This window comes from Triticum aestivum, chromosome 7B (assembly GCF_018294505.1).
Source record: "Triticum aestivum cultivar Chinese Spring chromosome 7B, IWGSC CS RefSeq v2.1, whole genome shotgun sequence".
In the NCBI taxonomy this organism is placed as follows: Eukaryota; Viridiplantae; Streptophyta; class Magnoliopsida; order Poales; family Poaceae; genus Triticum; species Triticum aestivum.
In genome coordinates, this window is record NC_057813.1 from 629026401 (window position 1) to 629037067 (window position 10667).

The 10667-nt window shown below is 46.3% G+C and overlaps 1 long non-coding RNA gene across 1 annotated transcript; it reads right to left on the bottom strand.

Moving 5' to 3' along the window:
- Positions 1–26: 26 nt before the first annotated feature.
- On the bottom strand, positions 27–1032 carry LOC123161422 (uncharacterized). The gene is made up of 2 exons (XR_006480693.1): positions 380–1032; positions 27–212 (listed from the first exon to the last, which is right to left on the bottom strand). It is a non-coding gene; the product is annotated as an uncharacterized lncRNA (long non-coding RNA).
- Positions 1033–10667: the final 9635 nt, after the last annotated feature.

Consider the following 10667-nt stretch of genomic DNA (forward strand, 5'->3'; position numbering starts at 1 on the left):
GTTATCATACAAATGCAAACAACAAGTGACGAGGCTATGCCCAATTTTTTTTAATACACACAAAAAAGGTCAAATACACAGCAAATGCCATTCATCTGACATCATTCTTTGCTTTATTTAATTATTTCTCCATTATGAAAATGGTCTTACACTTAAGGCCTAGGTACTTGCCGCGGGTGGAGGTGGTAGCTTTATTTCTGGAACATGATAACCTGCAAAATTTCATTCTTCACATCATAATGATGAACATGAGAAATTATATAAAGTGTGTGTGTGTGTGTGTGTATATATATATATATATATGTGTGTGTGTGTGTGTGTGTGTGTGTGTGTGTGTGTGTGTGTGTGTGTTTGCGCAAATATATGACAATATACCAACCTGCACAGTGAGTGCATGTGTGCAACCCATTGCCGCATACATGTGTAGCCATGGCAAACTTGGCTAGACTGAGCAAAGTCAGTTCGTGAGCGGTGAACCGATCACAGACGCAGTGGATGTCTTTTGCATCTCTTATTGTATTGCAACATGCGCTACGGAGTGGCGGGTACTGGTCACCAAGTTTCTTTTCGATGTGATGCCAACAGTCTCGCATCACCTTTTTTTTATCAAGGAGGCAGTGATCTATGTCGTTGGCTGCTCGTGCATGGAGCGAACAAGAAGAGAGAGCCACAAGGACTAGGAAGCATAACACTCCAGCTACTTTTGTGTTGTTCATGATCTATGTTGTGTAGCACTATTGGTATGTGTTTATGGAGGACTTCTGTGCCACTCAGTCTCTATATATAGTGGTTATAGTGAAGCTTTTAGACTCCATTCGCTCATCAATCGCTTAATTGGACTCTTTTAACTAAGTGAGAGATATATGACTTGGATATGTTATAATCTAATGTTTGCACATTTAGATCTTGTATAAAGTTGTTGGCAATGGATGTGGATGCAACCTATTAATTATTGGCAATGGAGTAGTTGATTTCGAACTCTTAACAAATATGTGTACATAATTTGGGTATGTTCATAATTAATGTAGGGACATGTGTGGTCCTTGTAGTATCACGTCGATAGTAAAGGATACTTCTAATTAAATATAGCTAGGTGCATCCATTTCTTGTATCATATTGATGGTAACGGATATGTAGATAAGCCTATTTATTTGTCTATCTATCTATATCTCTATCTCTATCACTATCTCTATCTATCTATCTACCTATCTCTATCTCTATCTCTATCTCCATCTATCTATCTATCTATCTATCTACCTATCCATATCTATATCTATCTCTATCTCTATCTCTATCTCTATCTATCTATCTACCTATCTATCTATCTATGTCTATATCTATCTGATACTAATAACGGACTCCCTACATATTAAAACATTAATCAGTGGAAACAAGAAATAGAAACCAGTGATTTTAGCTGGCCTGAATTACTACGATTACGATCTATTAATAAATCCCTTGGATATTTCAATTGAAAAACATAACTTGGATCTCAATCAGGGGAAAAAAGGAAAAGATATGATGCAATCTAAACAACCGTTCAGATTTGACACGGTAGCTGAGACGTCATGCAATTGTCAAAATCATGATCGTGTTTCTTTGTGACTAACCAAGATACGACCTGATTCGTATATCTCCAGCCAATTTGCAGTCCATCAATTATTCCATTGCCATCTCATGGCCTTGGCTTGGAGGAACTAGGCCACATGATAAAGCAGTCCCAATGTAATCTCTGTGACCTTCTCAGCATTCGCCATGCCTGTTCCTAGCCATGGATATCTGCCGGCACCAACCAGCACACAAACTGTAAGTAGAAAAGACGATCGAGGGTTATGGTTATAGGGATTTACACATAGTTTTCTTATCTTTTAGATCCCCTGAGGATGTTGTTACAGTGATGGAACATCCGTTTGGCTACCTATATGCTCAACATAGGGTGGTGCATATTTGATTCCATCAATAATTTAACGCACTAACCGACATGGAATCTTTCTTTGTCTTTTGTTCTTTTTTACATCCTCCGCTAGTTCTTGCAATCTTCTAAATAACTCACGTTCAGTTGGTAACTGTTTGTTCATAGAGTTCTTTCATGATCAGTAGAAACTTGATGTGTGTTGACACTGGCATTGGCGGCCTAAAATAAGAATATGAAAATGTTGCGTTAAACTTCTCTCCTTGCAATCGATCCTCATATTTGCGCCTTGGGGGTGATCTTGGTTTCTTTGCATGATTTGGCCGATAAGCATTCTTGTCTTCACTCTTCTTTTGGTATTTATTAAATAGTTCAGCGAATGTGATTTTTAATCTCTTACACTTGCGCTTATTTTGGCCTTTGTTTTCTTTTTTTTTGCTTTGATCGATCATTGGAGTTTCTTGTTGCCCCCCAGTCCTTAGCGTCTTCATTGTAGCTTCATAGAATTTTCACCCTCAAGAATATTCCCATTGTGCTCTTAAAAGATTTTCCTACCTGAAAGCTTAATCCCATTTTCTGCAGTTTTTACCTTCTCATGTTTAAATAGACCAGCATGAAGCAGCCGATGCAAAAACTGTTTACCATCAAAACCAATTAGAATAGACTGGTCATCTCTTGGTGTCTCAACAAATTTGAACTGTCCTTATCAATGGTCGATTTAACTATTTGATGAAACATATTGCAATCCTCGAAATTATGTTTGAACGAATGATGCAATCTGCATCACATTCGTCCTTGGTTTGATGGCTTGACATGGTGATCATGAATTCTAATGTAATTATTTTTCAGCAACAACTCAAATATTTGATCACACATGCTTGTATTGAAGATAACCTTTTATTTTCTAGACGATCTTGTTGTGAGAATGGCTTTAGAGGTAAGCACACGAATGGTTCAGATTTGGAATCTCCCCGTTCGGCTATGAATTTTCTTTTGCATTATTTTTCCGTGTCATTGGATAATATATTATACTAGCATCGGTTTTCTCAAAAGAATCTAAACTTGACATTATGTTTCTGAAATTAAAATAGTTAGAACAACATGTATCAATTGAGACGAAAATCATGCCAAGTAAGAAATAAGGAAAGCTACCCAACTAGATATGAACTTTAGATAAAGCAATGAGGAAAGCCTTGGCTGTAACAATAAGTCACTCTCGGTCTTTATAAATGGCGCAATGGGTTGACCAGTTCGCTCTATAACAATTTTATCGCTTACAAGTAAATTACCCTTCTTCACTGGTCTTTCAAAATTACTTATTAGGATTTTTTTTTCTAATAGATGCATCAACAATAAAGTTGTGACCAAATATGAAAACAAGTAAATTACTTGATAGACATACCTATTCAAATTTGTTGAGAGAGCATGATGGTGGTGTGACTTGAACAATATCTTGCTCCGTCTTTGGATGGCTCCCAATGCCTTTTCATCATATTCTTTATTCTTGATTCCGTGCATTATTACATAGAAGATCTGTGTCGGCCGAGATTTTTCGGCTACTTGTTCTTGTCCTCGAGGCTTGTCAATTTCTACGGCACGGAACTCATAGGGCAGGAAGTAGGTTCCATCAACTTTAAAAAAAATCAGGCACGACAAAAACTGGATGCACTTCGTGTACAAAACAGACAATCTCTTTGGAAGTATCAGGGTTTCGAACGAAAACTCATCTGTTACAAAGGGATTTCATTTGTTCAAATGTAACTGTAGTGCAATTCTACATCGTCAAGGCATCATCATAATAGTTGTTGATAGAAAGTCTTCACTTTTTCTTCGCTTATGTTCTTTGCTTATTGCGCCGTAATCATGGATAATATTCATCGTTTAACAGGGTGCTTGGGTCAGCCTTAACTTTGAAGGGAGGAATTTGATGAAACTTTTCATAATCTTCAGACACATTTGTCTTGCCCTCCAATCCCATCATGTCTCTTTTCCTGAAAGAACTATGTGGCGCTTTGGCTCATCGTATGATGTATCCGCTTCCTTATCTTTTCTTTTTCTCGATTTGGTAGACATGTCCTTCACATAGAGAACCCGCGCCACATCATTGGCTAGGACGAATGGCTCATTTGTGTACCCTAGATTGTTCAGATCCACTGTTGTCATTCTGTACTGTGGGTCTACATGTACCCCACCTCCTGACAGATTGACCCATTTGCACTTAAACAAAGGGACCTTAATATCATATCCATAGTCAAGTTCCCATATGTCCACTATGTAACCATAATATGTGTCCTTTCCCCTCTTGGTTGCTGCATCAAAGCGGACACCACTGTTTTGGTTGGTTCTCTTTTGATCTTGGGTGATCATGTAAAATGTATTCCCATTTATCTCATACCCTTTGCAAGTCGTTACAGTCGAACATGGTTCCCTGGCTAACGAGTACAGGTCATCAGAAACAGTGTTGTTACACCTGAGACGTGATTGGAACCAACTACCGAAACTCCTGATGTGTTCACATGTAATCCAGTCGTCACACTGGTCCGGGTGTTTGGAGCACAGAATGTTCTTGTGTTAATCGACATACGGGGTCACCAAGGTAGAATTCTGTAGAACCGTGTAGTGTGCTTGAGACCAAGAATGCCCGTCCCTACATATTATTGAGTCCCTTCCTATGGTGCCTTTTCCACCCGGTCTCCCCTCATACCGCAATTGAGGGAGACCTATCTTCTTAAGGTCAGGAATGAAGTCAACACAAAACCCAATGACATCCTCTTTTTGATGGCCCATGGAGATGCTTCCTTATGGCCTAGCGCGGTTACAGACATATTTATTTAGGACTCCCATGAACTTCTCAAAGGGGAACATATCACTACTAGAATCAGGGATTTTGCCATCTGCCAGATCTTTGCCGTCTGCTTGTGGACGGCAAAGAAGGTCTTTGCCATCAGCTACCAAACAACAGACGGCAAAGAACTGGCAGACGGCAAAGAAGGTCTTTGCCATGTGTCATTTCTTTGCCGTCAGCTGGCAGATGGCAAAGAATCTTTGCCATCTATTAGTGGACGGCAAAGAGGTGCCACCGGATGCCTGTATACTGCAACGGTCCACCCCACTCTTTGTCGTCTGCTCGCGGACGGCAAAGATTCTTTGCCATCTGCTGGCGGACGGCAAAGAGGGGGCTATCTTTTTTTTGCGGTAAAAAAACCGTTGCCCCACCTCCTCTATCTCTATCCCCTCTCTCTCCGCCCCTATCTCTCTGCCCCACCCCTCTCTCTCTCTCCCACTCGTCTCTCCCTCTCCCTCCCGCGAGAAGCTACGCCGGCCGATTCCGGCGGGATTCGACGACGCCCACCCCACAGCCAAGATCCTCCCGACCCCGCCTTCCTCGACCCCGCTCCACTGCGCCCCCTCGCCTCCTCCCGCCGGTGCGTGCTGCCACCTCACCGGACCCCAGGAGCCCCGCCGCCTCGTGCTGCCGCTTGCGCCGCGTCGCGCGCCGCCGCCTTCCCACAAGCTCGCCGCCCCGCCGCAGAAGCCTCGTCGCCGGTTGCCCCGACCTCGAGATCCGCCTCCGCCATGGGAGCCGAGCACCGAGCTCCGCTGTGCCCCGCCCGCCATGGGAGATCTGAGGCCGACCAGGAGGTGGGGACGGGGCACTGGTGGGCCCTGGGGATTTGCGCGGTGGTGCTGCTCTGGCTCGCCGCGGCCGCAACCGAAGATCCCGATCCCGATGAGCTCGAGCGTGCGTGAGTCCCGCTCCTCCACCCTATTTTTTCCGTGCCTGCTTGCTTGCTCTGTCTGTGGCTCAGTACTGTCGATTGCTGGATGTGCATTTAGGTTCGGTCGCCGTGAGGATCCTCCGGCGGTGCTGGATGTGCCGTGGCGCGGTGGTGCCCCTGGGTGGCACCTCCGTGCTGTGGTGCCCCTGGGTGGCACCTCCGTGCTGTGGTGCCCCTGGTTGGCGCCTTCGTGCCCGTGCTCTCGCTGGCGCCGCCGTTGTGGTGCTCTCTGGCTAGCTCCGACTTGTTGTGGTGGTGTTGGTTGTGATGTTGGTCACACCATAGTGATGGTGTGGCTGCATCCTGCTTCGGCTACAACTCCTCTTGGTGAGCTTGTCCTTGCTCCCCTCCTGATCTCTCTAATGCATAGCTGTAGCATTTGATCTTGTTGGATGTGAGGCTCTATTAGCTGTGGTTAGCTGCTGTAGATGAGCATCAACTTGTATTGGAGCTCTCTGTGATGGATTCTTGCCGTGTCAGGGTTTTGGTCAGTGACCATCTATGTGTATTTGTGAAGTATATATACTCCTGTACTGCTCTGTTCTGTGTATTTGATCCTGGAGTTGTTACTTTGGTCAGTAACTTTAGTCATGAACAGATACTCACTTGTTCGTAGTTATTTTACTTCTAATACTGATATGAACAGATACCACTTGGTTTGGCTATTCCTATTTGTCTCTTTCTAATAGCCTATGAACATATGCTATACTTGGTTTTGGCTGTTACTTTCCTAGTCTTCTTCTGATAAGATAGATACTACATCTGATTTGGGCAGTGATGCTGGTCTGAGCCCCCCTCTCTTAGGCTTAATTTACATGTGGCTATCCCTGTGTTGTGATGAACTAGCCTTGGCACTTCCAGGCTGTCTGAGCACATAATCCCTCAAGTATACCTTGAGGTCTTCTGTACCTCTCCTTAATGGTTACCTATTCTAAGCTGCTTGTGGCTGGATGTGTTGGGACTTGGTTTGGTTGGCTGGTTGTGCTGTATATCTCCTCCTGGAGCTTTGTTTTTGGCGTTGCACAATGACATGTACCTATTGTCACTGGACAAAACTGATTGTGGTGATGAAGTCTAATCTTTGGCTTTAATCACTAGTTTTTAGTTGGCTTAATTCCTGGAGCTAGTACTGATAGTGGTCTTTGTGTTGGCATTTAACTAACTGCTAATTGTGGTGGCTTCTTGATTGGGTCCTTGGCTGGTTCTCTCCTTTGGCTCTTTGGTATTGGTTTACTCTATTTGGCTTTCTAATTAAGATCACTTTGAAAATCAGGATCTTAATTAAGATTATCTTGATCTCAAGTACTGGTTCCTACAGCATTGCATTTCACCAAGTGAAATGCTACATTTCTACTCCTAACCCATTCTCTCTTTCTTAGTGTTTTTGTTATGCAGGTTGGTAGAAAAGAAGAAGATCCAGAGAAGATCTTAGTAATAAGATAGTTTTTAGGAAAATAGATATTTAGTTTTAGATCATTCCTTGTAATATTTGTTGGATATGTGTTCATGGATATGTGTTGGATATATATGTGTTCATGACTATATATTGATAACATGTGTTGGATATATATGTATTCATGAGTATTGGTAATATGTGTTGGATATGCTATATTATATATATATATATATGTGTGTGTGTGTGTGTGTGTGTGTGTGTGTGTGTGTGTGTGTGTGTTTGATTTTCTATGAAAATGAATTGATATAAGATGAAACAGAATTAATGCCTATTTGGTCTCTTTGCCATCTGCCAGCAGATGGCAAAGAGCCTGCAGTCTTTGCCGTCTGCCAGCAGATGGCAAAGAGCCATGACATTTGCCGTCTGCCAGCAGATGGCAAAGAGCCATGCCCTTTGTCGTCAGCCACTGATGGCAAAGGCCCCTTTGCCGTCCGCCGACAAAAGCAGACGGCAAAGTAGCTCTTTACCGGCCCTTTCTTTGCCGTCCGTGGCGGACGACAAAGACCTTTGCCGTCCGCCATTCATGCCTTTGACGTCCGCCTTGGCGGATGGCAAAGTAGCTGATTCCTGTAGTGTATTATCCCTCTACTCACCCACACCTCCTGTTATTTTTCGGCGACGGCGGCAGAACCAGTCAACCTTCATACTCCACACCGCGTGAGCAGCCACTATCGTGTCTTCTCTGGCTCCATGTCGTTCCCTTTGTAGGCCTCGCCGTCGTCCACCGCCCTGGTGCTCTCGGCGCGGCGTGGTCAACGTGGTCAACGAACGACTTCCATCGGAAGTGGACTGTACATGGAGAGGCTGGCAGCTGGGTCCATGGCCGCACACAAGGAAATGCATCCTTATTACGCGCAAAATAATAATTCCTTCCCCTGACATCTGGGACCCACGAGAAGGGCCTCTATATTTTTCACGAAAAAACCCTCCCCCCGCTGACAAGTCGGACCCACCAGCTATATCTTCGCATGCAAGGAAGTGCCTCCTTATTGCGCACAAAAAAATGAATACCCCCTGCCAGCTGCGACCTACCATAGTGGGAGGCTGACTTGTGGGCCTACTAAGTTGACGGGGACGAAGGGATTTGTCAACTTAGTCAATATGAACGATTCTTGCTCCAGTGACCATGCGATGTCCATCCAATGGCCATAGGGCTTCTTCAACCTCTGGTCTTCTTGCTCCAGCCGCCCAAACCAGCACCGGTCGTGCCGCATGCTCCTGCCTCCCGTGGCCGTTTGTGATGTCACGGAGGCCTCACCCACACCCCTTGTTATTCTGCGGCGACGGCAGCCTCACACCGCAGCCGAAACAGTGAACCCTCGTACTCCACTCCGCGTGGGCTTCCACTGCCACGTCTTCCTCGGCTCTGCGTCGTCCGCTTCCTATGCCTTTCCGTCGTCCACCGCCCTGGTGCTCTTGGTGCGGCGTGGTCGACGTGGTCAAGGAACAACTTCCATCGGAAGAGTACTGTACATGGAGAGGCATACAGCTGGGTCCACGGCAGCCGCAAGGAAGGGCCTCCTTATTATGCGCAAAATAATTATTCCTCCACCTGACGGCAGGGACCCACTGGACGGGCCACGGTATTTCATGAAAAAAAGTTCCCCCCCGACTGCTGGGACCCACCAGCTACATCTTCGCACGCAAGGAAGTGCGTTCCGGCAAAAAAAACGATTCGCCCCCTTGACTGCTGGGACCCACCAGCTACATCTTTGCACGCAAGAAAGTGCCTGGCAGTCAGGACCCACCTAGACGAAGCGTACGTAGCTTTTTCATTCTGGTCAGGAACGTGTATGTACATACTGGTCGATCGGTCTGTCTGTAGGCTGCAGCGATGAACCGTGGCCATGCAAGGAAGGTAGGGCACGTGTCGTAGTAGAGGCGCACATGTAGCATGTACACGTACGTACAGCGGCTAGGGTGCAAGAAAGTAAATACGTCCAAGTACGTACATACGGGCGGGGTCTCAAACGCCTACTTGCGCATATGTACGGTCAAGGCTCGTGTACATGGCTGTGTTGGAACGGAGAAACTGCGTCATCATCGTGTTCATGGAGAGGCGACCGGCTGGGTCGGAACGGAATGTGTCATCGTGTTCGTCGGGAGGGCTTGGATGGAAACGCCGATGGAAACGAGGCATGGCGTACCGCAGAACGGATAAAACGGCCTTGTGTTCGACCGGCCACGGTCGAAACGGGATCATGTTCATCAAGACAGGTCTAGCGTACCGCAAAACGGAGGAAACGGACTTATGTTGGACCTCCTACGGTCGAAACGGGGTCCTGTTGATCGGGAGGGGTGTGGTGTACCGCAAAACAGAGGAAACGGACTTGTGTTGGAGCGCTACGGTCGAAACAGGGGTCCTGTTCATCGGGAGGGGTGTGGCATACCGGAAAACGGGACTCCACGGGATACTGTTCATCTCCACCGTCGACCTCCTCCAGCCTCCACGGGCTACTATTCATCCGCTGTCGACCTCCTCCAGCCTCCACCTATGACTGTTCATCCACGGGCTCCTGTTCACCCAGCCTCCACCGCACTCCTCCACCGGCTGATGTTCAACCAGCTTCTCCATGGGGTCCTGTTCAACCACCCCTCCACGGGCTACTGTTCATCTAGCCCTACACCGGCTACTGTTCAACCAGCCCTCCACGGGGTCATCCTGTTCATCCAGCCCTCCACGGGGTCCTGTTCATCCACCCCCAACCGGCTCGACCGGGGTCCTGTTCATCCAGAGGCAACACCACAGGGTCCTGTTCATCCATCCCCACCGAGAACTGTTCATCCAACCCCCCCCCCAACAACGCTCGCTGTTCATCACGGGAAGGAGGTAGCAGGGTTCGATCGGCTTCAGTTAGCAGCTCTAGCGAAGGAATCACTCGGGTTCAGTTAACAGTAAGGGATCGATCGCTCGGGTTCAGTATCGTAGCTAGTGCGATCGCTCGGGTTCAGTTAGAGCCCAACGCCTTGCTCGGGTTCAGTTAGAGCCCAATGCCTCGCACACACACGCGTGCGTGTACGAGAGAAACGCGCATCGCTCGGCCCCTGACCACCCACCGTAACCGGGAACACCCCGAAATTTTCCTCGCCCTCGCTTCTACCATGGTTTTTTCCGTCATGGACGGCCTAAAGAATGTCATGCAGCTGCGTCTCCGGCCCGCCCAGGACGAAAAGCCCATTTTCTGTCATGATTTTTTGTCATAGAAGTAGGAGCCGACCACATCTATTATGATACCGGATTTTGTCACAATTATCATCATAGAAGTGGCATAAGCATGAAAAAAATTGTTCGGCCCAAAATGTCACAGATGTGTCTTTTTTTTGTAGTGAAAGTCTAGTACATTCTCAGTTTGATCTGCTTATCATAGGGAATGGAAGCATAAATTTGGACAACATATGCATGCGGAGGATGGCCAAGGTCGAGCAAATCCTATCCCCATTTGGGATGACATCTAGAAACCTAAGGTGTCGGCTAGTATAACATGGGATCCTTCCCTGAAAGGGTGTACTAGCAAACAGA